This window comes from Balaenoptera borealis (assembly GCF_965194805.1).
Source record: "Balaenoptera borealis genome assembly, chromosome: X".
In the NCBI taxonomy this organism is placed as follows: Eukaryota; Metazoa; Chordata; class Mammalia; order Artiodactyla; family Balaenopteridae; genus Balaenoptera; species Balaenoptera borealis.
Genome location: NC_138881.1, coordinates 17,781,528 through 17,805,353, shown reverse-complemented (window position 1 = coordinate 17,805,353; position 23,826 = coordinate 17,781,528). Strand labels below are relative to the sequence as shown.

Here is a 23,826-nt window from a genome sequence, read left to right as displayed (position 1 = left end):
GTTAAAAAACAAAAGAAGGTGGTCTCATTTTGCTGTATCTTCTAACTGCCCTCCAGTTTCCATGCCCTTCTTTTACCTGCCATTAGGGATGAAGGGTTTAAGTCAGTCAGTCCTTGGGCTCCAAATTATCTTTGGATTGAGGAGGTTTATTATTGAATGAATGAATGATTTAATTAATTAATATCTTTGGTAGTACATCTTCCAACTTAAAAGTTCCTTTCACAAGAGTTTGACATTCAGCATTATTAGCTCTCCTTGAAGAAAATGTTTCAGACAAATTATACATAAGCTTCTTCATTTGGAAAGTATCTTTAACTAGCATGACAATCGGGTCCAATTTGTCTTGTAAAGGAGGACCGCTGTGTTAACATCATTCCCCACGTTATACTCTTACTGAGTAGCAGCCTTTGGTGAGTATTGGGCATATTTCAATTATCCCAGCAATAATTTGTAGTTCAAGTTAAAATTATGAAATCATAAATGAAATCATAAATGCATTCTTTTAGAGTTTAATCTAAAACATTCGCCTGAAAGCGTGTTTTATCCGTAAGGAATTTGTTGGCTTACTATTAAGACCATTTTCGAATCAAAGTAGATTTATATCCTTTTATCATTCATCAAGTACTTTTCATGTGCATTATCTCAATTGATCCCAATAACAACTTTGTTACATATGCCACCTTAAAATATTTTTATTTTTTTGAACAAGTGTTGGAAAAAAATACATGCTTACGTTTCTATATACATCATGTTTAAGAAGTTAAACTATAAGCTCTGTTTAGGTAGGGACAATGTCTTATTCACTGTTGTATCTCCAGCAGATAGTACAACTACTGGCATGTAATAGGCACTCTGTAAATATGTGTTGCGTTAATAAATTAGTGGATGAGAAAGTAAGACACTTATTAAAGTTCCTACTCCAGAGATGAGAAAACAAAAATTCAGAGATGTTCAATGATATGCTTAGGGGTGAATGGCTGGTAAGTGGAAATAGAACTGGAGTACAGAAAATAAAATAATGCATATAAATTGCTTAGTACAATGCCTAAGTCATAATAGGTGATCAGTAAATGTACCTTTCTTATATTCTATGCATATATTAATTTACTTTAGTGTTATTTCCACCATACTGCACCATAGTAACGGTAGATATGATAGTCAGAAAATAATTCAGTATTTCAAATAAGTTAAGTCTTGCCTATTAAATAGCATCTACTAAGGGGTAAATATATCCTCAAAGGCTAATTTCTATTTTCTTCATTTTCACATATTATCAATGAGTTGATTTAAAACCCAAAGACAATTAAATTGAATTTTATACAAGAGCATAAAAATCTAGCTATCATCTATCCATCATACACCAATTTGCCTGTGTCAAAGAGGAAAACTTCCATTTAGCTCCCTGAAAGGTATACAGGCTGTTGTTCCCTTTTGCAAATCCTGAGCCATTTACTTTGTAAATTACCATGAGTTGCAAACAAAAGCCCAGAAATAGGTCTGTGCAGATTCACACCAGTCAGGCAGCTCTGTAAATAGTCAGCTTTGCCTGAGTCCTATTTTAAATACCTTCATTATTAACAATGTCATGTCATCTTTAGAGCTGAATACCATGCAGTGAACTCCGCAAAATATGATTTTGAACATTTCAAAACAGTCTCTACAGCCTTTACAGAAATTATTTAGCCACATAGCTGCTAAACCAAGCCATCTATTGATACAAACACACATTTTACTTTTATATGGCTGTTTTTTGGAAGGTGTCATATTTTGGTAAGGGCAGAGAGCTGTCAGTTTTTCAAATAAGGCTCATATTTATTTTTTTAAACATAGATTGAATTTTTCTTATTTTAACTTCCTTAAAGACTTTGTAGGGAAGTCTTTAGAAGGAGTGTTTATATTTTATTACTGGATGATTGTTTTACTAAAAGGCTTTTAAAGAGTGATGTCTAGGTCCACAGAATGAGCTTTTCTGACATCCTCCTTATTCTAAAGTCTTTTCTCCAGAATTTTACTTTTGCCACAAATATCGAAGACATACTTTAAAAAGGCAACTCTGATTTGCCTGCTTTAACCAGGAGATTGATATTTTAGAGAGTAGTTTGAGAAAGACGTTTATGATGCCAAAGGTCATTCAAGCCAAATTTGAATTCATGTTCCTCTGCCTCCAGTGCCTGTGCTCTATTCACTATAGCAGGCTGGGAAAGATTAAAAATTTGCCCTTCCAAATATCCAAGAAGAAAGATTAGGAGCTAAAGATTAGTAGCCATTTAAAAATCCCAAAATGTGTACATCTACATCCTCAAAGAATTGGCAGCTCTAAAATCCAGTAAGCCTTCTTGAATAAAGTATGTATTATCATCAACAATGTGGACAATATGTGCAACTAAAAGGTAAGGAAATATCAAAAGCTACAGAAACTTACTTTTTTCTCGTCTGATTTACAAAAAGATACACTGTGTAATTATACATCCAGATAATTAAGGATAAACTGGAGTCATTATCATTTGGAGAGAATTTTGAAAAGTAAGCTTAGTGTGCTAAGTTTTCTACCCTTCTGGAATTATCCCTTTCTTGACTATCTGAGTGAGATTTCTGCCTGGAATTTTTTCTCTTCCAGTTGGTTCTGAGGACTCCCCAAAAGACAAGAGTACTGGTTGTTGCTTGTCAGCTGTTTCTTAGGAATACAGCTGCAACTTGGTCTCCAATCATGTCTAGACATTTTGATGACATTTTTCCAAATGTTTCTGTCTTCTTTTTGCAGAGAGGGAGAGAGAGAGAGAGAACTTCTTAAAAGGACACTATTCTATCAGATCAGGGTCCTATCCTTACGAACTCATTTAACCTTACTTCCTTAAAGGCCTTTTCTCCAAATACAGTCACATTTGGGGTTAGGGCTTCAAAATATGTATTTGGGGAGAACAGAGCATTAAGTCCATAACAACATTTGACTGTGATTTTAGATGGATGGATGGATGGAGAGAGAGAGAAGTATCTAAAGCAACTTGTAAAAAAGCTATACAAAGAGGTACACTAAAAACATAATAGATAGGTAGAAATGGGATTTTTAAAAATATTCAAGTAACCCACAGGAGGGCAGCAGAAAGAAAATAGAGAAATTTAAAACAGAACACAAACAAAAAATAAGTAAAATGGCAGACTTGGGCCCTAACATGTCAACAGTTACATTAATTGTAAGTGATCTAAATATATCAATTAAAAAACAGAGATTGGCAGTGTGGCTTTTAAAAATGATCCAATAATATGCCATCTACAAGAAACTCACTTCCAATAAAATGATACAGGTAGGTTGAAAGTAAAATGATGGAAAAATATACCATGCAACAGTAATCAAAAAAAGGACAAATAGCTATTAATATGAGTTAAAGTAGACTTCAGAGCAAAAAAAAAAGTTACTAGGGACATAAAGGGATATTACACAATGATATGAGTCAATCCACCAATACATAATAATCCTAAATGTGTATGCAAATAAAAGAACATCAAAATATGTGAAGCAAAAACTTACAGAATTGAAAGGAGAAATAGGCAAATTCATAATAGTAATTGGATACTTCAACACTTCTCTCTCAAAAACTGATAAAACAACTAGAGAGAAAAATCAAGAAGGTTCTAGAAGAACTCAACAACACCACTGACCAATAGAATCTCATTTGCATTTATGGAACACTCCATCCAACAATAGCTGAATGCATATTCTTTTAAGGAGCCTATGGAACATATACCAAGATATAATATATCCTGGTCTGTAAAATAAACCTCAAAACATTTAAAAGAACTTAAACCAAACAGAGTGCATCCTTTGATCACAATAGAACCAAACTAGAAATCAGAAAGAACAGAAAAATCTCCAAATATTTGCAAACTAAATAGCACATTTCTAAATAATCCACGAATCAAAAGAAAAATCTCAAGGGAAATTTTTTAAATATATTGAAGTAAGTGAAAATAAAAATACATATCAAAATTTGTGAGATATAGCTACAGTAGTATTGACAGGGAAATTTATAGTGCTAAATGTTTACATTAGAAAAGAGGAAATGTCTCAAATCAATAATCTAAGCTACCACTTCAAGAAACTAGAAAAAGCAAATAGAAGGAAATAGTTAGTAAAGATAAGAGCAGAATCAATGAAATTGGAAATGTAAAAATAATAAAGAAAAACAATGAAACAAAAAACTAGTTATTTAAAAAGATCAATAAAATTGACAAGCCTCTAGAAAGGCTGACAAGAAAAGAAGATACAAATTAGTAATATCATAGAAACATTATGAAAGGGAGTATTACGAAAAACACTATCCATATAAATTTGACAATTTAGATAAAATGGACCAGTTCTTTGAACAATTCAAACTATCACAATTCACCCCTTATGAAATAGATTATTTGATTAAAACTACTGAGGAAGTGGAATTCATAGTTTAAAACTCCCCAAGAAGAAATCTCCAGAGGACAATTCTAAATTCATTTTATGAATCCAGTAATAACTAAATGCCAAAATCAGAAAAAATGACAGTACCCTGCCCCCCCCAAACCTACTACCAACCAATATCCCTCATGAATATAGATGCAAATATTCTTAACAAAATAGTAGAATGTAGTATTAATCAACACACAAAAAGAATTATATACCATGACCAAGAAGAGTTTGTTCCAGGGATGCAAGGCTGATTCAATAGTCAAAAATCAATCAGTGGAATTCACCATACCAACCAGCTAGTGAAGAAAAAAAATCACATGATCTTATCAGCTGCAGAAAAAGCATTTGACAAAGTTCAACACCCATTTGGGATTAAAACCTCTCAGGAGACTAGTTATAAAAGAGAATTTTCTCAACTTGATAAAATCTACAACAAAATAAAAACAACTTACAGCTAACATTATAGTTAATTTTGAAAGGCTGAATAGTTTTGCTCTAAGATGAGGGACAAGGCAGGGATGTCTTCTCTCACCACTGCTGTTTAACATAGTACTATAAGTTCTAGCCAGCACAATAAGGCATGAAAAGGAAATAAATGTCATAAAGATCTGAAAGAAAGAAATAAAACTGTACCTATTGGTAGACGACATGATAGTCTGCATAGAAAATCCCAAGGAAACTACAAAAAACATCCTAGTCACAGGATATAAGATCAATGTATGTAGAAAGAGAAAAACAAATATCTTATATTAATGCATATATGTGGAATTTAGAAAAATGGTACAGATGAACCGGTTTGCAAGGCAGAAATAGACACAAAGATGTAGAGAACAAATGTATAGACACCAAGGGGGGGACGCTGGCGGAGGGTGGTGGTGGTGGGATGAATTGGGAGATTGGGATTGACATATATACACTAATATGTATATAATAGATAACTAACAAGAACCTACAGTATTAAAAAGATAAAATTCAAAAAAAAGATCAATGTATGTTAATTGTGTTTCTGTAGACTAGCAACAAACTGTGAAAACCAAAATAAAAACCACAATACTATTTATAATTTCTCTAAAGGAAGGGAAATACGTGGGTGAAAATCTAGCAAAATGTGTACAGGACTTGTATGCTGAACTACAAAATGCTGATGAAAGAAATAAGATATTTAAATAAATGGAGAAACATACCATTTTCATGATTTGGTACACTCAGAATAGAAAGAAAAACAGAAGTCATTTCATCCCAGATTGATGTACAGGTGTATCACACTATCAAAATCTCAGCATGACACTTTTTGTAGATATAGACAAGAATACTGCAAAATTCATATGGAAAGACCAAGGGAGTAGACTAGCTAATTTTTTTTTTTTGACAAAGAAGAATGAAGTGCAAGGAATCATTCTACACTATTCCAAGGATTATTACCTGGTTACATTCATCAAGACTGTTGGTATTGGTGAAGGGATAGACACATTGATCAGTGAAACAGAATATTAAAACCAGAAATAGTGCCACACAACTACAGCCAATTGATTTTTTGCAAAATTGTAAAGAAATTCACTGGAGGAAGGATCGTCTTGTCAACAAAAGGTGCGGAAGTAATTGAATATTCATAGGCAAAAAAGTGAACCTCGACCTAAACCTCATACCCTATACAAAAATTAACTCAAAATGGCTCATAGATTTAAATATAAAGCCTAAAACTATAAAACTTTCAGAATGTTACATAGGAGAAAATCTTTGAGACCTGAGGTTTTGTGAAAAGTTCTCAGACATGACACCAAAAGCATAATTCATAAAAGAAAAAAAAATCAAAATTAGACTTAATAATTTATAATTTTGTTCTGTGAAAGACCTTGTTAAGAGAGTGACAAGATGAACTACAGACGGGAAAAAAATATTTGCAAACCACATATCCTTTATCAGTAAAGGGCTCATGTAAAATATATAAAGAACTCTCAACTCTCAAAACAGTAAAAATCCAGCAACCCAATTAGAAAAATGGGCAAAAGACATGAAGAGATATTTCACCACAGGGGATAAAAGGATAGCAAATAAACACCTAAAAATATATTCAACATCACTAGCCATTGAGGAAATGCAAATTAAGATCATGATCAGCTATTGCTGTACACCTATAAGAATGGCAAAAATAAAAAATAGTGACACCAGTTGTTTGCAAGGATACAGAGAAACTGGATCTCTCATAGATTTCTTGTTAGAGTGTAAAATGGCTCATCAACTCTGCAAAATAGTTTTACAGTTTCTTTCAAAATCTAAATATGCACTTACCACATAACCCAGCAGTTGAACTCTTGGGCATTTGTCCCAGAAAAATCAAAATTTATGTCCACTTAGCTTTATTTTCAATAGTCGAAAACTGGTAACAATCAAACTGTCCCTCAATGGGTAAATGGTTAAATAAACTGTAGTACACATATACAATGGTATATTACTCAGCAATAAAAAGGAACAAACTACTGATATACACAAGAACTTGGATGGATCTCAAGGAACTTCTCCTGAATGAAAAAAAAAAAAGCCAGTCTCAAAAGGTTATACATTATATGATTCCATTTACATAACATTCTTGAGATGTCAAAACTATGGAGATAGAAAACAGATGAGTGGTCAGGAGTTGGGGGGGGGAGGTAGAGAGGTGGATGTGACTATAAAGGAATAGCATGAGAGAGATCTTTGTGGTGATGGAATAATTCTTTTTTTATATATATATTTATTTATTTGGTTGCGCCAAGTCTTAGTTGCGGCAGGCAGGCTCCTTAGTTGTGGCATGCAAACTCTTAGTTGTGGCATGCATGTGGGATCTACTTCCCTGACCAGGGATTGAACCCGGGCCCCCTGCATTGGGAGTGCAGAGTCTTAACCACTGCACCACCAGGGAAGTCCCTGGAATAATTCTTTATCTTGTTTTAGGTGGTTGTTACATGAATATACATATACATTGTACCTTTAAAAAAGAAAAATAAATTTGGAGGACTTAAACTATCTGATTTGAAGACTTATTATAAAGTGACAGTAATTAAGACAGTGAGGTATTGATGTAAAAGTAGACAAATAAATTAATAAAACCACATAGGAGTTCTGAAATGAAACCATGCTTATATGGTCAATTGATTTTCAACAAAAGTATAAAGGTAATTTGGGGGGAGAGACAGTCATTTAAATAAATGTTGCTGGTTCAATTGGATGTCTCTATATAAAAAATGAAAATTGACCCATATTTCACACCATATACAAATGTTAACTCAAAATGGATCATAGATCTAAAACTAAAACTATAAAAGTTCTTGAAGAAAGCATAAGAGAATTTTTGTGACCTTGTTAGTGATTTCTTAGAAATGATACCAAAAGCATGATCTATATAAGAAAAAAATTGATAAGTTGGACTCCATCAAAACTAAGAACTTCTGTTCTTCAAAATCCTGTTAAAGAGGTGGAAAAACAAGCAACTTACTGGAAGAAAATATTTACAATTCACCTATCTGATAAACTTGTATCCACAATGTATAAAGAGCTCTCAACACTCAATAATAAGAAATTATACATCCCACTAAAAAATGGGAAAAACATTTGAAGATATTCCACCAGAGAAGGTATATAAATGGCTAATAAGCACATAAAAAGATGTCCAAAATCCTGATTAGAGAAATGCAAATGAAAACCACAATGAGATACCCCTACATACCTATTAGAATGGCAAAAATTAAAAGACTAGCCATATCAAGTGTTGTCAAGGATGTGGAGCAAATAAAACTCTCACATACTGAAAGTGGGAATGTAAAATTGTACAACCACTTTGGAAAAAAGTTGGGGAGTTCCTTCAAAAGTTAAACATATGCCTACTATATTATCCAGCCATTCCATCCCTACATATTTACCCAAGAGAAATGAAAGCATATGTCCCTACAGAGACTTGTACCATACATCCATAGCAGCTTTATTTGAAATAGCCCCAAACTGGAAGCAACTCAACCATCAACATATGAACTGATAAACAAATGGTGGTGTATCCATACAATGGAATACTACTCAGCAATAAAAAGGGATGTACTTGTAATATATGCAACAACATGGATGAATCTCAAAATCATTATTCTGACTGAAAGGAGCCAGACAGAAACAGAGTACATACTGTATGATTCCAGTTATATAAAATTCTAGAAAATGAAAACTAGTATATAGTGACAGAAAGCAAAAACTAATATATAATAGAGATTTGGAGAGGTGGGAAGAGCAGGACAGATGGATTACAAAGCGGTGGAGTATGAAGAAACTTTTAGGGGTTATAGATATAGATATATATACACATATATATATTTAATTGATGGTTTCATGGGTATATACATATGTTAAAACTGATAAAATTGTGTACTTTAAATATATGCAGTTTATTGTACATCAACCATAACTCAATAAATGTTTTTAAAAGTGAAAAAAAATAGTGATGCCTAGGTCCCACCTCCAGAGCTTCTAATTTAATTTGTCTCAGATATGCCCTGGGCATCAGGATTTTCTAAAATTTCCAGGTGATTCTAATGTGCAGCAAGGTTTGAAAATCTCTGTATTCCCATTTCCCCTGCACTAATTAAAGCCCCTATCATCTTCATCTCAACTTATCCTGCTTCCTAAAGGACATCCTTCTTACAATCTTACTTCCTTCCAAATCATTCTGAACACCATGGCTAGATAAGTCTAAAACACACATCAGATAGTGTCATCCTCTCTTAAAACCCTCTAAGACTTCCCTACTACCTTTAATATAATGTCCCAGCTCTTTTATGAAGATCAGCCACTACTTTATTTCTGGCCGTTTCCCTCTCACCCACTATTTTCCAGCTCTCTCGAACTTTTATCACTTCTTTGAATTTTCCAGTGCTCTCACCTCTGAGCTTCCAACATGCTGTTCCCTTGCCTGGAATACCTTTCATTTCATCTGTTCAACTCTTACTTATCCTTCATGTCTCAACATAAATGTCAGTTTTTATGGGAAACTTCCCTGATATCTACACTAGATCACCAAATGATAACTCAGTACCTAGGACAATGTGTCACACACTTGACAAAAAGTCATAGTATCATCTACTTCTCCTCTGGTAAAAAAAATCATCATATTATTTTGTCCTTCTTTCCTACTGGACTGTAAAATCTGTAAAAGCTGAGATTGTGTAAGTATGGTCCATTCTTGTATCTCTAGTGGCACATGGTACATGCTCATTCATTGAAGACATTTTAATTGAGTGCCCACTGTGTGACAGGCACTGTTCTGGCAATGAGTATACCAGTCCAACAGGGATACTGCTCCTGTGAAGCTTATATTCCAGAGAAGAGAGAACATGATGAAGGAAGGTAGGAAGGAAGGATATAATAAATAAATATTTGCTTAGTACTTGTAAGAAAGTAGGAAGGGAGGGGGGAGGTGTGGAGAGAGAGAGAGAAAGAGAGACACCGTTAGCTTCTTACTCCATGTTAAAGTTTTCAATGCCCTTTCTTTAAGGACGTTTACTCTATCTAATACCTATTCTTCCGTTTCTTAATATCCAAATAAAGCTTTTCCAGGGTCAGCCTCACACAGTAGATGACCACTTACGTAGTTTGAGTTTAGAATCCCCAGAAAACTTTTCGTAATAAAAAAATTTTAAATACTTGCCCTCTCATATGTTACTTGATACTAAAATATCTTTCAAATGTGAAAAATATCTTTCATTGCACACTTAGAAATGATGCTTCAAATATAATATTGTGGTGCCATAATTATGAATGAATAAAGAATAAATAAGAAAGCTGTTGAACCAGGTGATTCTTTTCAGGATTGCCAACCTGTTGTACGACGGTTTAAGGACAACTTTCACAAGTCAAAAAAATATTGGGTTAAGGAGTAGGTATCAATGAGGAAAGAGAATACTCACAAGGCTAAAGTCAGCTATCAGAGATGATCATGGTCCCCTGATCTGTCCATCATCCACTGGGGAGCATTTTCTGGACCTGGCTTGAGTTTGACTCCAATGAAGAGAACATTTTACTCTTGGGTGTCTCTTCTTATAGAGCAAGTGTGAGATCACCATCTCACCTTGTCATTGAGTGGAATAAAGATGCTATTTATGGAGCCAGGAATCTGGATTTAGGATGCTAACTACCTCAGTACCTGGGGCCTGTGGAGCCCTTGAGATGTTATAATCCTCTGTGAGAGGAGGAGGATAAGTGTGGACAGGAAGCTGTCAGTGCCATTGGAAGCTGAGCTTGAGCACTGTCCCCCATTCAGGAGAAAGATGGACTCTCCCAGATTCCAGCCAGCTTATTGTCTAGGCAGCCTAGTGTAGGCATCTGTATCATGTTTAGATGGCCTGCTTTTTGCAGTATGAATACTTTAAGTTTTCTTTTTTTGGAGGGGGGCAGTGTGGGGATGGAAGGGCTGGAATGAGAGAAGAAATTAGGTAAGAAAGCCCAACCACATACATTCATAGGATGAAGAAAAAAACCATGAAAAAAATGAGGGTCTGGGAACACCGACTACAAATTTCATTGTTTTCCATTTTGTTTAGGAAATCCCTGCCAAATACTAATGGGGAATGGATAAATCCACGAGAGAATATATGTTGATATTATCTTCTAATTATAAAACCTGTAAAGCCTAATGTCACACTGCATGCCCTCTACAAATGCTGCCTGTCCCTGCTTCTAATAGTGATCCCAAAGCACTTAGTCAATGTGTTCATCTTCTTGACACAACATTCCTTCCATTGCTTTAATCTATACAAACACATTTTTCATCCAACACATTACGTGATCATCCCTAACTTACAGTTGAGAACCCCAGTGCATTGGGAACAGCTGCTTTCGAAATTTACCTTAAAGCATTTCTGTTTTAGGATCACATAGACTAACTTCCAAATCCTTTACTGAAACTTAAATCAATATAGACATTATGCATCTATTAGTTACTAAAGAACAGCCCACATTTCTTAATTAAAACTATCAAACAAAGAAATAAACATTAATTAACTATAAGATGCTGTAGCAAATATTTAAGTTCCAGAAACAACTTCAGAAGTTTTATGTATATATAAATACATGAAACATTATATATTTGGGGGGAAGGAAAAATAATTCTGAAGTAATTGAGTACCACTTCTGGTTCCATGTGCTCAACATTCTATATTTTATCTTTTAAAGTTCTCTCATTTTACAGATAACAAAATTTTACATGAGTATGATTGTCCTGTAGATTAACCTTGGAATTTGCATTTGACAGTAATGTTTCTTGACTTAACGAATGCTGGCTTTATTTTCAGGGATGACTTCTTTAGCCACCTAAGGAGATGCTTTAACTAGCATATGGTGTTTCTTGCAAGGATTTTAAACATTAATTTACAAGGTAATTGAAAAAGGTGTCTTCATAAACAACTGCTTTTAACATGAATACATGTCTGTGAGCATCTCTTTACCAGAAAGCTTGACTGTTCTTCATCCAATGGGTGCTTGGGCTCATGTTTCCTGTTTATAACTGTATTCACTCAAGGGAGAGCTACTGGAAATGAGACTTGGCCTATCTCTTTACTATAATATGAAAGAGAGAATAACTTTCATTTTCTTTTTAATGTATATATATTATTTTTCAGATTCTTTTCCCTTATAGGTTATTACAAAATATTGAGTATAGTTCCCTGTGCTATACAGTAGGTCCTTGTTGGTTATCTATTTTATATATAGTAGTGTGTATATGTTAATCCCATCCTCCTAATTTATCCCTCCCCCCTTCCCCTTTGGTGACCATAAATTTGTTTTCTATGTCTGTGGGTCTATGTTTTGTAAATAAATTCATTTGTATCATTTTTTTCAGATTCCACATATAGGCGATATCATATGATATTTGTCTTTCTCTGTCTGGCTTACTTCACTTGGTATGATAATCTCTAGGTCCATCCATGTGGCTGCAAATGGCATTATTTCATTCTGTTTTTTTGGCTGAGTAATATCCCATTGTATACATATACACTATATCTTCTTTATCCATTCATCTGTTGATGGACATTTAGGTTGCTTCCATGTCTTGGCTGTTGTAAATAGTGCTGCAATGAACATTGGGGTGCATGTATCTTTTCAAATTAGAGTTTTCATCTTTTCTGGATATATGCCCAGGAGTGGGGTTGCAGGATCATATGGTAACTCTATTTTTAGTTTTTAAAGTAACCTCCATACTGTTCTCCATAGTGGCTGCACCAATTTACATTCCCACCAACAGTGTAGGAGTGTTCCTTTTTCTCCACACCCTCTCCAGCATTTGTTGTTTGTAGACTTTTTGGTGATGGCCATTCTGACCGAAGTGAGGTGATGCGTCCTTATAGTTTTGATTCGCATTTCTCTAATAATTAGCAATGACCCTATAAACTTCTGCTTGTCTGTGCTAGAAGAGAGAACAGTATCTCAATTAGCTTTGCATGGTTTATTCTTGGCAGTGTTAAGGGACAACATTAATTGACTTGAAGACAAAAGGCCCGTAGTTCTTCTTAATGAATATTGCCCAAATCTGGAAATACAGAGTTAACAATGCAGTTCTAAAAAGTAGCTTCTTTAGACAGAAAATAACACTTAATAATCAATATGGAACCAGGTTAAAACTCGGATACAGTCCAAACCAAAAGCATTCACATATTAAGCCCTGAGGAGATGGATTGCAGATCTGCCTTTGAGGGTGCAATCTAATACTCCTTATTTTCCCTCAAAGAAATGTACTCAAAATGTTTTTCCTCTCCAGGTGCTGTGCCAGGCACATGCTGTGCAGGCGCTGTCAAAAGTGGATGTTACTGTAGCTAAACTCATTTCCTGCCTAAATCAGTCCTAAGTTTCCAGTACCTTTCTTCCTAATGTTTACCTTTCCTGCCAATGCCTTGTAGTAACCTCACCCTTCATCTTTCAGAGAAAAGAAAACACTCGATCCCATTTATCAATTATTAAGTAGTAACCAATACTGCTGGCCATTGTTTGCCTTCCTGTGACCGTCCATTCACTCTTCTGGTGACATAGTAATACCTCATTTGCCTCCGACCGCACGTCAGGAGCCTTCAGAAGGCGATTAATCATTATTCTGAGGCAACAGACCATGTACAGCAGCCTGAGAAAGTGAAGACAGAAGGGTTCAAGATGAAGTTCAGTTTCTTAAGGCCAGCTCCACATAACTAAATTGATGACTGAGTTCTCCCTCTTTCCCCTTTGTCTGCAAGTTGTCTCAGATTTTTAAATTAATGTCTATTGAGGTCTAAGTGAGTAATAGCTACTGCTGATAGCCCAGAACTTTGGGAAAAAGTGCTGATAGGAGCCCTCTGATTTAAAGAAATAAGCTACTAGAATATGTCAAAACACACAAATACTCACAGTGGATCATCAACAGTGGAATATCAAGAATTGTTAATATCCTTGGGGAAAATATGTTGAATTTCTATAGATAATCAATTTGTATTTACTCATGGTTGTTTCTGCAGTCAGTTGGCAAGGATTTATTGAGTATCTATGTGTCCAGTATGTCAGCAGTTTCAAGGAGAGGGAAAACAAAAGGAACTCTAGTATTATAGCAAGTCAACAAGCTACATGAAAACTCCAAAGTTCCTTTTGAGGGAGGTTTCAAGTAGAATTCTAAGCCAAAGAATAATTTTTTTCTTAAGTTATAGTTTATATAGGTAATAATGATAATAACTAACACTATTGACAAAAATTAAAGCATTTGGAGGTTTAATAAGTTGCTCAAAGTCACAAAATGAGCATAACAAAGAAAGAAAAAACAGTTTAGGGGTTTTAAAAGACTAGAATATTTGCTTTCTCTAGAATCTGGATAAAACGTTTCCAGGAAATTAGGTTTCCTGCCTTGTTTTCTTCATATGTGAAACAGAAGAACTAAATGAGAAAATGTATAAGTAGCATGTAATAGCAAAAATAGCACACAGTAAGCCTGTGTAAGTAGATGGTCTCTACTGCAGATGAACAGTTTGCTCCAGGCAGTAGAATAGCTCCTGCAGTCTTAGTAACAGAGGATGATCACACATTACAGGTTAAATTGAGCAAATCAAAGCTTCCACCTTTAAAAATATAAAAATTGAGCTGAGGAATAGCCTGACTGATATACCTAAGCCAGTGGTTCTCAATTAGGGGCAATGTTGCCCCCCGACCCCGACCCAGGGACATTTGGAGACATTTTTGGTTGTCACAATTTGGAGGAGATGATACTAACATCTAATGGGTGGAGGCCTGGGAGGCTGCTGAACATTCTATAAGGCGCAGGTCAGCCCTCATAGCAAAGTATTATTTGGCTTAAAATGTATATAGCACTGAGGCTGAGAAAGCCTAGTCTAAGCTGATGGGCATAAATTAGGACATCAATTTTGCTTATGCTGTAATAGAAGCATTGAGGGTGTTAGATGTAGAAGTGGATTTTCCCTAACATAGATTTGATAGAAAAAAAAAGGAGCTGGGTAACATAGCACGTTTCTATGATACAGTATCTCCTTAGAAATTTAAAGAAACATCAGAAGCTAGGAGTGATTTTAGAGCAGCATCTTAGAGGGATAAACATGGAAGGATTTTATCAAACAGAGAATGAGGACTCCATAATGTAACATTAAACAATTTTCTAAGCCTGAATGCAAGACTATGGAGTCATACTGGGATTGGCACTTATAAGAGAACTAAATTTAAAAAGTGTTTCCACAGATATATCTCTTGGTCATTTAAAATTTAAGAGACAAGAAAAAATTGACTTAAAACTCAATGTATTTGATTAGAGTGAGATTTTAATTAAAGGACAAAAAAGACAAAAAGGGCTTTAATCAGGGAATGGTGGCTCTTTTGCATTGTGAAGCTTTTACTTATTTATAGACATGCACACATACAAAGAGACTAAATACAGAAGGAGAGACGTGTTGTGAGGCCCAAAGAGTAAATATGGCAACTTCAGTGTTTTAGTTAAAGATGGCATGTAGAGCCATCAGACTGGTAGTGAAAACTAGAGTAGCTAATAGTCATGTACGGACAAACAAAGATTTTGTTAATTTTACCATTCTGAACAACAACAAAAAAAGATGAAAAATAAAAAGAGAATTGTAACATGCTTTTGCATAGTGTTTTACAATGTACCAAGTGCTCTGACATTATCTCCTTTGTTTATAGAGTAATGTGGGAAAAATTAATTTTTTTCATAATGACTGTTTATTCCCAGGTGTCCAAAACATTTGGTTTCTGGTAATAGAGCTCCCCTGAACTACTGAGTGAATGTGTGGATTCCAAGAGCTCAAGTGGCAGTAATGATAATCTAAAAACATCTAACTCACTAATGGTAGTAAGAAGTGGATGGAAGATATAACACACATCTGAAGACAGCCTATCATACCACCAACCTAATGCACTGGAAAATAATAAGTGGATAACTCTAGCTGCTGAAATTCACAGGGAGCCATATAAACCTGATAAATCACTGACAGGCTGTAAACTTGCCAACAAATCAATCACAATATCTTTGCAATCCCTTTCTGTTTGTAACTAAAATAACAACACTGGGGATTTGAAAAAGAAGCCATCATTGTTTGCCTAAAATCAGTTCTTGAGGTGGTGAAAGACACCTCAGTCACCATTCATTAGCAAGGCCTTCATTATATCATTTACAGCATGCATTTGGAAAAAGGATTCTTTACATATGAATATGATAATGCTAACCCATTATCAGTAGGGCATACATTTTGAGCTGTTTTTCTGGTAGTTAAGACAAGTTTGTATTAAGTAAGTTATATACTCCTGTCTAGCTTCAAGATACAACAGGACTGAGGACATTATTTATGGTACAGGTTATCTTTTCATCATACATAATTAATAAATAGGGGGATAAAACTCTGGCAAATCCCTAGATTTCCTTTTAGCAACTATGATATGCTTAGGACCAATTGGAAAGGATTCCAATTGTTAGATATGTAATACTTGTTAGGATGATAGAATCTTAGAGCTAGGCAAAACCTTAAGAATATCTAGTACCATTCTATATTTGCAAATGAGAAAGCTAAGATTCAGGGAGGTTAAGAGACTCATCCAAGTGTACGTAGCTAACGTCGTGGCTTATCGGGGTCTAGAATTCAGAGTTCCAAGCTGCCAATTCAGCGATCTTTCCATCATACCATACTGTCCTAAGATCATACTTGGTTCTACCACTACCTTTGTAACACAAAAATATCTCATGCCAACCCACCAAGAGCATTAGTACAGAGGTGCTCTGTGAACTTCCTTGAATCAGCCTGCAAGAGATAAGACTTCGAGTTCATGTCAACCGCTTACACCATCTCAGAACTACCAGTTCTTTCATCACCACCCAATGAAAGAATGCATGGGGAGCCCCATCATTCAAATTTTTACATCCCCTTGAGTGTCCTGGGGTTGTTCGTATTCTCAAACCTGATTCAAAGGTGTAGACTTGGGCAAAAGGCCATCTACTGATCAAATAGCACATAAAGTAATTTTTTAAATTCAGATCTAGAATAGCCTTTAATAATCATTTGTCTCTAATTATTATATTTCCACAAGCTGCTTTCTAGTCCTAAAACAACTTTACAAGATTAAAAATATGCTTCTACTATATTTTGGCATTTCACTATATAGGACAAAGATGTGAACACGACTGTGAGGTGAACAAACTGAATTTGAGCAGCCTAAATGCAAATTAAGAGAAAAGTTACTCAGAGAAAGTCACCTTTAATAACATCCAAAAGGCATGGCAAACTGAAGTGTGGTTTGGGCAGATATGTGGGTGTAGTTGTGCAAAAGATTCTATTAGTGACCCCAATTCTCCACTTTTACCTGTATCTATACCTTTTGTCATATAACTCTGCAGTCCCTTCCAACAGAGCTGGGACATAATTCCTTCCCCCTGGGTTTAGTCACGATGACATGCTTTGGCCAATGGGATTAGCAAATGTGATAGAGTCTTAAAAAGTGCTTGCTGGATTTGGCTCACTCATTCTTGTGCTTACACCTTCCTCGTGAGAAGTACATGCCTAACTTTGCTGCTCCCGGGGGCAGGAAGAAAGACATGCGAATCAGAACTGCTGCAGCTAAGGTATTCTAGATTGTCCAGCCTAGAGGAAAGCCCATCCAACCCCAAGGATGTTTTTGTGTGACTAAATGAATGAATGAATCAGTGCAGGAAACCGAAGTCTAAAGCAAGATCAGACTAATGGTTAGTCTAAACAATGAACTGGAGCTGAAGCTGTGAAAGCCAAGATATGAGTGTGTGTGTAGCGCGGGTAGGGGGCGTGAAATTCAGGCAGCCCCTAGCAAGAGTAGGCGCAAACAGGATGAAGTAGTATAACTAGGAGGGTGCAGATCTGCAAGAAAACACTGTTGATGAGGCTTGTGTGACCGAGTGGCATGAGGGACTGTTTGAGACCTTTTCCTTCTATAGAGATTTTAGAATAAAGTAGACATGTAGCTGAAATCAAGCCTAATTTGGAACAAAGACAAATTTTCCCAGACTGGATTTAAAAAAGGCTTAGTTTTTGGCTCAAAGATTCCATGCCACCTGGCATTTTCCATAAAGAGAAAAACTAGGGATACTGAGAGGGAAGAGAGCAGTCCTCTTGGAGGTATGCCTAGGGTCCATCTGCAAATGGAAATATGATTACAAACCTTGAGCACTATTCCTGGATCAGTGTTCATGTATTCCTGTGTTCCTCCTGTATTCCTAAAGGGAGATTATCCCTTCACCTCACCTTCCTGAGAAAGAACAGGAGGGGGGTCACTCTTGGTTACTCCCTCAATATTGAGGAAACTAGTCAATATTTGGATAGGTCTACAAGTGGGAGCTGATATCTTTATCATTGGTCATATTGCTCTGCCTCCTAAGGTACTGGGGAGAGATGGGAAGTGCAAGAGACAGTATCTCTTAAAAAATGCCTGACCATTCAAATTCCCAGTTTTCACTTTCTGAAGCTTATGGAAAGATGGGTACCTCCTGTGCCAACAGGTCCCAGAGACAGGCTGCAGAATGGCTAGGATACTGCTCACTTGGAGCAGAGGTGCTCACAGAAAAGTGGTGAATGTGGATGTGGTGGGAGACGCCCAGCTGAGAGTCAGATAGCAGCTGTGCTGAGTCCCCCAGGGGAGCTGCTTGGAGGTGATTCCTTCATCAGCAGGGCTGTTGGGATCATCACCTGGCCACACCGAGTCTTTTGACAATAGGATGAATGCTCAGTGAAAAATTACACAATGAGCTCAATCAACTTACCATTGGTGGTCATATAAAGAAATGACTTTCTCTTTCACTGTTCCTTGTCTCCACACTGGAGGATGTGTAACCTGCTGGGAATAGGAAAGTGGGGTCAAGTAGACTATAGACCATGCCCCTCCTTCAAGCCTGCAGAGCAGTGGATCTCAACTCTATCATACTCAATGCCCTTCCACCCAGGTTTGTTTATTTGTTTGTTTGTGTGTGGTAAAATACACATAACATAAAATGTACCATCTCAACCATTTGTAAGTGCACAGTTCAGTAATGTTAAGTACATTCACATTGTTGTGAAACCAATCTCCAGGATTCTTTTCATCTGACAAAACTGAAACTCCATACCCATTAAACAATTACTCCTCATTCCTCCTCCCCCAAGCTCCGGGCAACCATCATTCTACTTTCTGTCTCTATGAATTTGACTACTCTAGGTACCTATATAAGTGGAATCATACAGTATTTGTCTTTTTGTGACTGGCTTATTTCACTTACTTAATATCCTCAAGTTTCATCCATATTGAATCATATGTCAGAATTTCCTTCCTTTTTAAGGTTGAATAATATTTCACTATATATATGTGTGTGTGTGTGTGTGTGTGTGTGTGTGATATTATATATATCACATTTTGCTTATTCATTCATCTGTCAATGGACACTTGGGTTGCATCCACCTTTTGGCTATTGTGAGTAATGCTGCTATGAACATAGGTATACACATATCCCTTTGAGACCCTTTCAATTCTTCTGGGTACATACCCAGATGTGGAATTGCTGGATCATACAGTAATTCATTTTTAAATATTTTGAAGAATGCTCCATTTTTAAAGAAATATTTTGTAATGTGATGATTTTATATATGTATACATTGTGGATGATTATCACAATCAAGTTAATTAACACATCCATTACCTCACATAGTTACCATTTTTGGGTGTGTGTGTAGTGAGAACACTTATGATCCATTCTCTTTGCAAATCTCAACTATACAATACAGTATTATTAACCATAATCACCATGCTGTACATCACAGCCACAGAATTTATTCATCTTATAACTGAAAGTTTTTATCCTTTGACCAACATCTCCTCATTTCTTCCACCCCAGCCTCTGTCAATCACCATTCTAATCTGGTTCTATGAGTTCAACTTTTTTAGGTTCACATCACATTGTATGCCTTAAAGAAAATCATGTTGTACAACCTAAACATATATAATTTTTATTTGTCAATCATATCTCAATAAAGCTGGAAAATTTTTAAATAAAATGAAAAAATTAAGAAAAGAAGGAGATTCTGCTGGCCAGTCAGGGTGACGGGCTTTCCGTCCTAGAACCATGGCCCAGTTTGTCCATAACCTCGCGGAGAAGGCCCCAGCGCTGTTCAACGCTGCTGTGACTTACTCGAAGCCTCGATTGGCCACATTTTGGCACTACACCAAGGTTAAGCTGGTTCCTCCAACCTCTGCTGCGATCCCTACAGCTATTCAGAGCTTGAAAAAAATTATCAATAGTGCTCAAACTGGTAGCTTCAAACAGCTCACAGTTAAGGAAGCTCTACTGAATGGCTTGGTGGCCACTGAGGTGTGGATGTGGTTTTATGTTGGCGAGATCATAGGCAAGCGTGGCATCATTGGCTATGGTGTTTGAAGACCAATCTTTGCTTTATTATTTGGGTATTCTTGGACCATGTGTGAGCAGACTGCTATTTGAATAAAATAAGGCAATGTGTCAAAAAAAAAAAAGGAGAAATATTTTATATCATCCTCTGTGCTCTACTGAGATGAAATTCAAGGGTAATATAATCCAACTTCACAGTAAGTTTTTAAAATCTACATAATATCCTGTGATCTAAAGGAGAAATAAGAGGAAAGTAATTTATAATATAAAATATATTTCAACTAAATGTTTCAGCACAATCACACTACAAAGAGTCAGATGTTTACTTCTACTTATAATAAATGAATTTGGATTTAAAAGAAATAAGAAATTTTAAATGCGTATTACTAAGTGAAAGGAGCCTATCTGAAAAGGCTACATTCAATATGTTTTAGCATTCTAATTCCAACTATATGACATTCTGGAAAAGGCAAAACCATGGAGACGGTAAAAAGATGAGTGATTGCCAGAGGTTAGGGGGAGGGAGGGATGAATAGGTGGAAAGAAGGATATTTAGGGCAGTAAAACTATTCTGTACAATACTGTAATGGTAGATACATGTCCTTATACATTTGTCAAAACCCACAGAACAATGTACATCACCATGAATCCTAATATAAACTAAAGATTTAGGGACTTCCCTGGTGGTCCAGTGGTTAAGACTTCACGCTTCCACTGCAGGGGGCGCAGGTTCGATCCCTGGTCAGGGGAGTTCTGTGCCACGGGGCACGGCCAAAAATAAAAAATAAAAAAATAAAAATAAACTAAGGATATAGGGTGATAATAATGTGTCAGTGTAGGTTCACTGATTATAACAAATATACCACACTCTAATGTGGGGTGTTGATAGTGGGGGAGGCTGTGCAGGGGAGGAAGTATATGAGAAATATCTGCATTTCCTGCTCAATTTTACTGTGAACCTGAAGCTGGTCTAAAAGATAACATTGATAGTAATAACAACAACAGCAATAATAATAATATCCAAAAGCCCAAACCAGGTCATTTTCTTTCTTTTTTTTTTTTTTTTTTCAGGTCATTTTCAGTTAAAAAAAAAAAGAAATAGGACAATATGCAATTGAATATTGTTGAAACTTTAAAAATTTTGGACATTTTGAAATAAAGGCTATATAGTTATATTCGTGTATATTAGTGGAATCTCCATAGTGGGGACTGGTTCATAATGCAGACTGATTTAGGTGTGTTGTGTTGGCCACTCAAATATGAGTGGCATTGCCATTGATGGCATGATTTTCCAAATTGGTAAACAGTTTCTAATAGAATTTTTTTTAAAATTCACTCTTTCCTCAATGTATATGATAGTAACATTTACATTCCTGGAAAATTCAGTGATTATTAAAACTGTGCAAAATATTTTTTAAATTAAAAAATGGAATTATGCTCTACATTTAATAATTATCAACAGGTTATTGCCATGATGAATGTCCAGTGGGACATTGAAAGTAATGCAGAAGTAAGATAATTTTTCATGGGTTAGGTTTGTCCCACACACTGTCTATCAATTCTGACCTCCTCCTACTACATGTCAATAATGCTCCCCCCAAAACACTGGGAGCATACACCCACAAATTTCCTTAAGAATAGCAATTGTCTCAAATGATGTCACTTACAAATACACTAAAAGTTCTTTTAAAACATGATACTTAGATAAAACATTTCCATTTTTAATGTTCCTCAGAATGGGGCACATTGAATTAAGCTAAAGAACCAAACAAAAAGTTCCCACACAACAATAGTAAAGAATATTTGTAGTATCCACTGAATAAGTACGTAAACTTGATCTCTAAAATTGACACCAGTGAATTGTATTTCAAATCCAACAGATTTTAGGTAAATTTTGCATAATTTAAAAGAGGTAATAATTTTTTTAGAGTTCTTTGACACTGTTAAGAATTTTTTGTGTCAATGCTAATAATTTCAGTGCATACAAGATGAAAGCAAGGCAATACAAGACTTTTGAGACAACTAATGCTTAATGCCAAGTATAGAGAATATCTTTTTAAATTTTTTAAAAAACTTTTTATTTGGAAATAATTTCAACCTTACATAAGAGGTTCATAAATAGTATGGAAAATTCCCATGTGCTCTTTATCTAGATTCATTAGTTGTTAATATTCTTCCCCATTTATTTTATCATTCTCTCTGCCTCTGGATGGATAGATAGATAGATAGATAGATATCAATATATTTTTTTCTGAATTACTTCAGAGCAAGTTGCAGAAATAATGCCCCTTTACTCCTAGATATATAAATCTATATTCCCCAAGAACAAGAATATTATCTTACATAATCACATTATCAAAATCAAGAAATTTAACATCGATACAGTACTATTATTTAATCTATAATCCACATTTCAGTTTTGCCAATTGAATAATGCCCTTTATAGCAATTCTTTTAAAGTCTAGGATCCTGTCCAAGATCTCATATTACGTTTAATTGTCTTATTGCTTTAGTCTCCTTTAATCTGAAACACTTCTGCTGCCTTTCTTTTTTTTTCCCCCAGTCCTTTGAACTTTATTTTTTTAAATTTTTAAATTTTATTTTATTTATTTTTTTATACAGCAGGTTCATATTAGTCATCAATTTTGTACACATCAGTGTATCCATGTCAATCCCAATCGCCCAGTTCATCACACCACCAGCACCACCCCCCTGCGGCTTTCCCCCTTTGGTGTCCATACGTTTGTTCTCTACATCTGTGTCTCAAACTCTGTCCTACAAACCGGTTCATCTGTACCATTTTTCTAGGTTCCACATACATGCGTTAATATACGATATTTGTTTTTCTCTTTCTGACTTACTTCACTCTGTATGACAGACTCTAGATCCATCCACGTCTCAACAAATGACCCAATTTCGTTTCTTTTTATGGCTGAGTAATATTCCATTGTATATATGTACCACATCTTCTTTATCCATTCGTCTGTCGATGGGAATTTAGGTTGCTTCCATGACCTGGCTATCGTAAATAGTGCTGCAATGAACATTGGGGTGCATGTGTCTTTTTGAATTATGGTTTTCTCTGGGTATATGCCCAGTAGTGGGATTGCTGGGTGATATGGTAATTCTATTTTTAGTTTTTTAAGGAACCTCCATACTGTTCTCCATAGTGGCTGTATCAATTTACATTCCCACCAACAGTGCAAGAGGGTTCCCTTTTCTCCACACCCTCTCCAGCATTTGTTGTTTGTAGATTTTCTGTTGATGCCCATTCTAACTGGTGTGAGGTGATACCTCATTGTAGTTTTGATTTGCATTTTCTAATAATTAGTGATGTTGAGCAGCTTTTCATGTGCTTCTTGGCCATCTGTATGTCTTCTTTGGAGAAATGTCTTTTTAGATCTTCTGCCGATTTGTGGATTGTGTTGTTTGTTTCTTTAATATTGAGCTGCATGAGCTGTTTATATATTTTGGAGATTAATCGTTTGTCCATTGATTAGTTTGC

The 23,826-nt window shown here is 35.5% G+C and overlaps 1 pseudogene across 1 annotated transcript; it reads left to right on the top strand.

Annotated features, from left to right (window-relative positions):
* Window positions 1-7,645: 7,645 nt before the first annotated feature.
* On the top strand, window positions 7,646-21,367 carry LOC309619953 (ATP synthase subunit g, mitochondrial pseudogene; annotated as a pseudogene). The gene has a single exon. The product of its transcript is annotated as an ATP synthase subunit g, mitochondrial pseudogene (transcript).
* The last annotated feature ends 2,459 nt before the right edge of the window (window positions 21,368-23,826 follow it).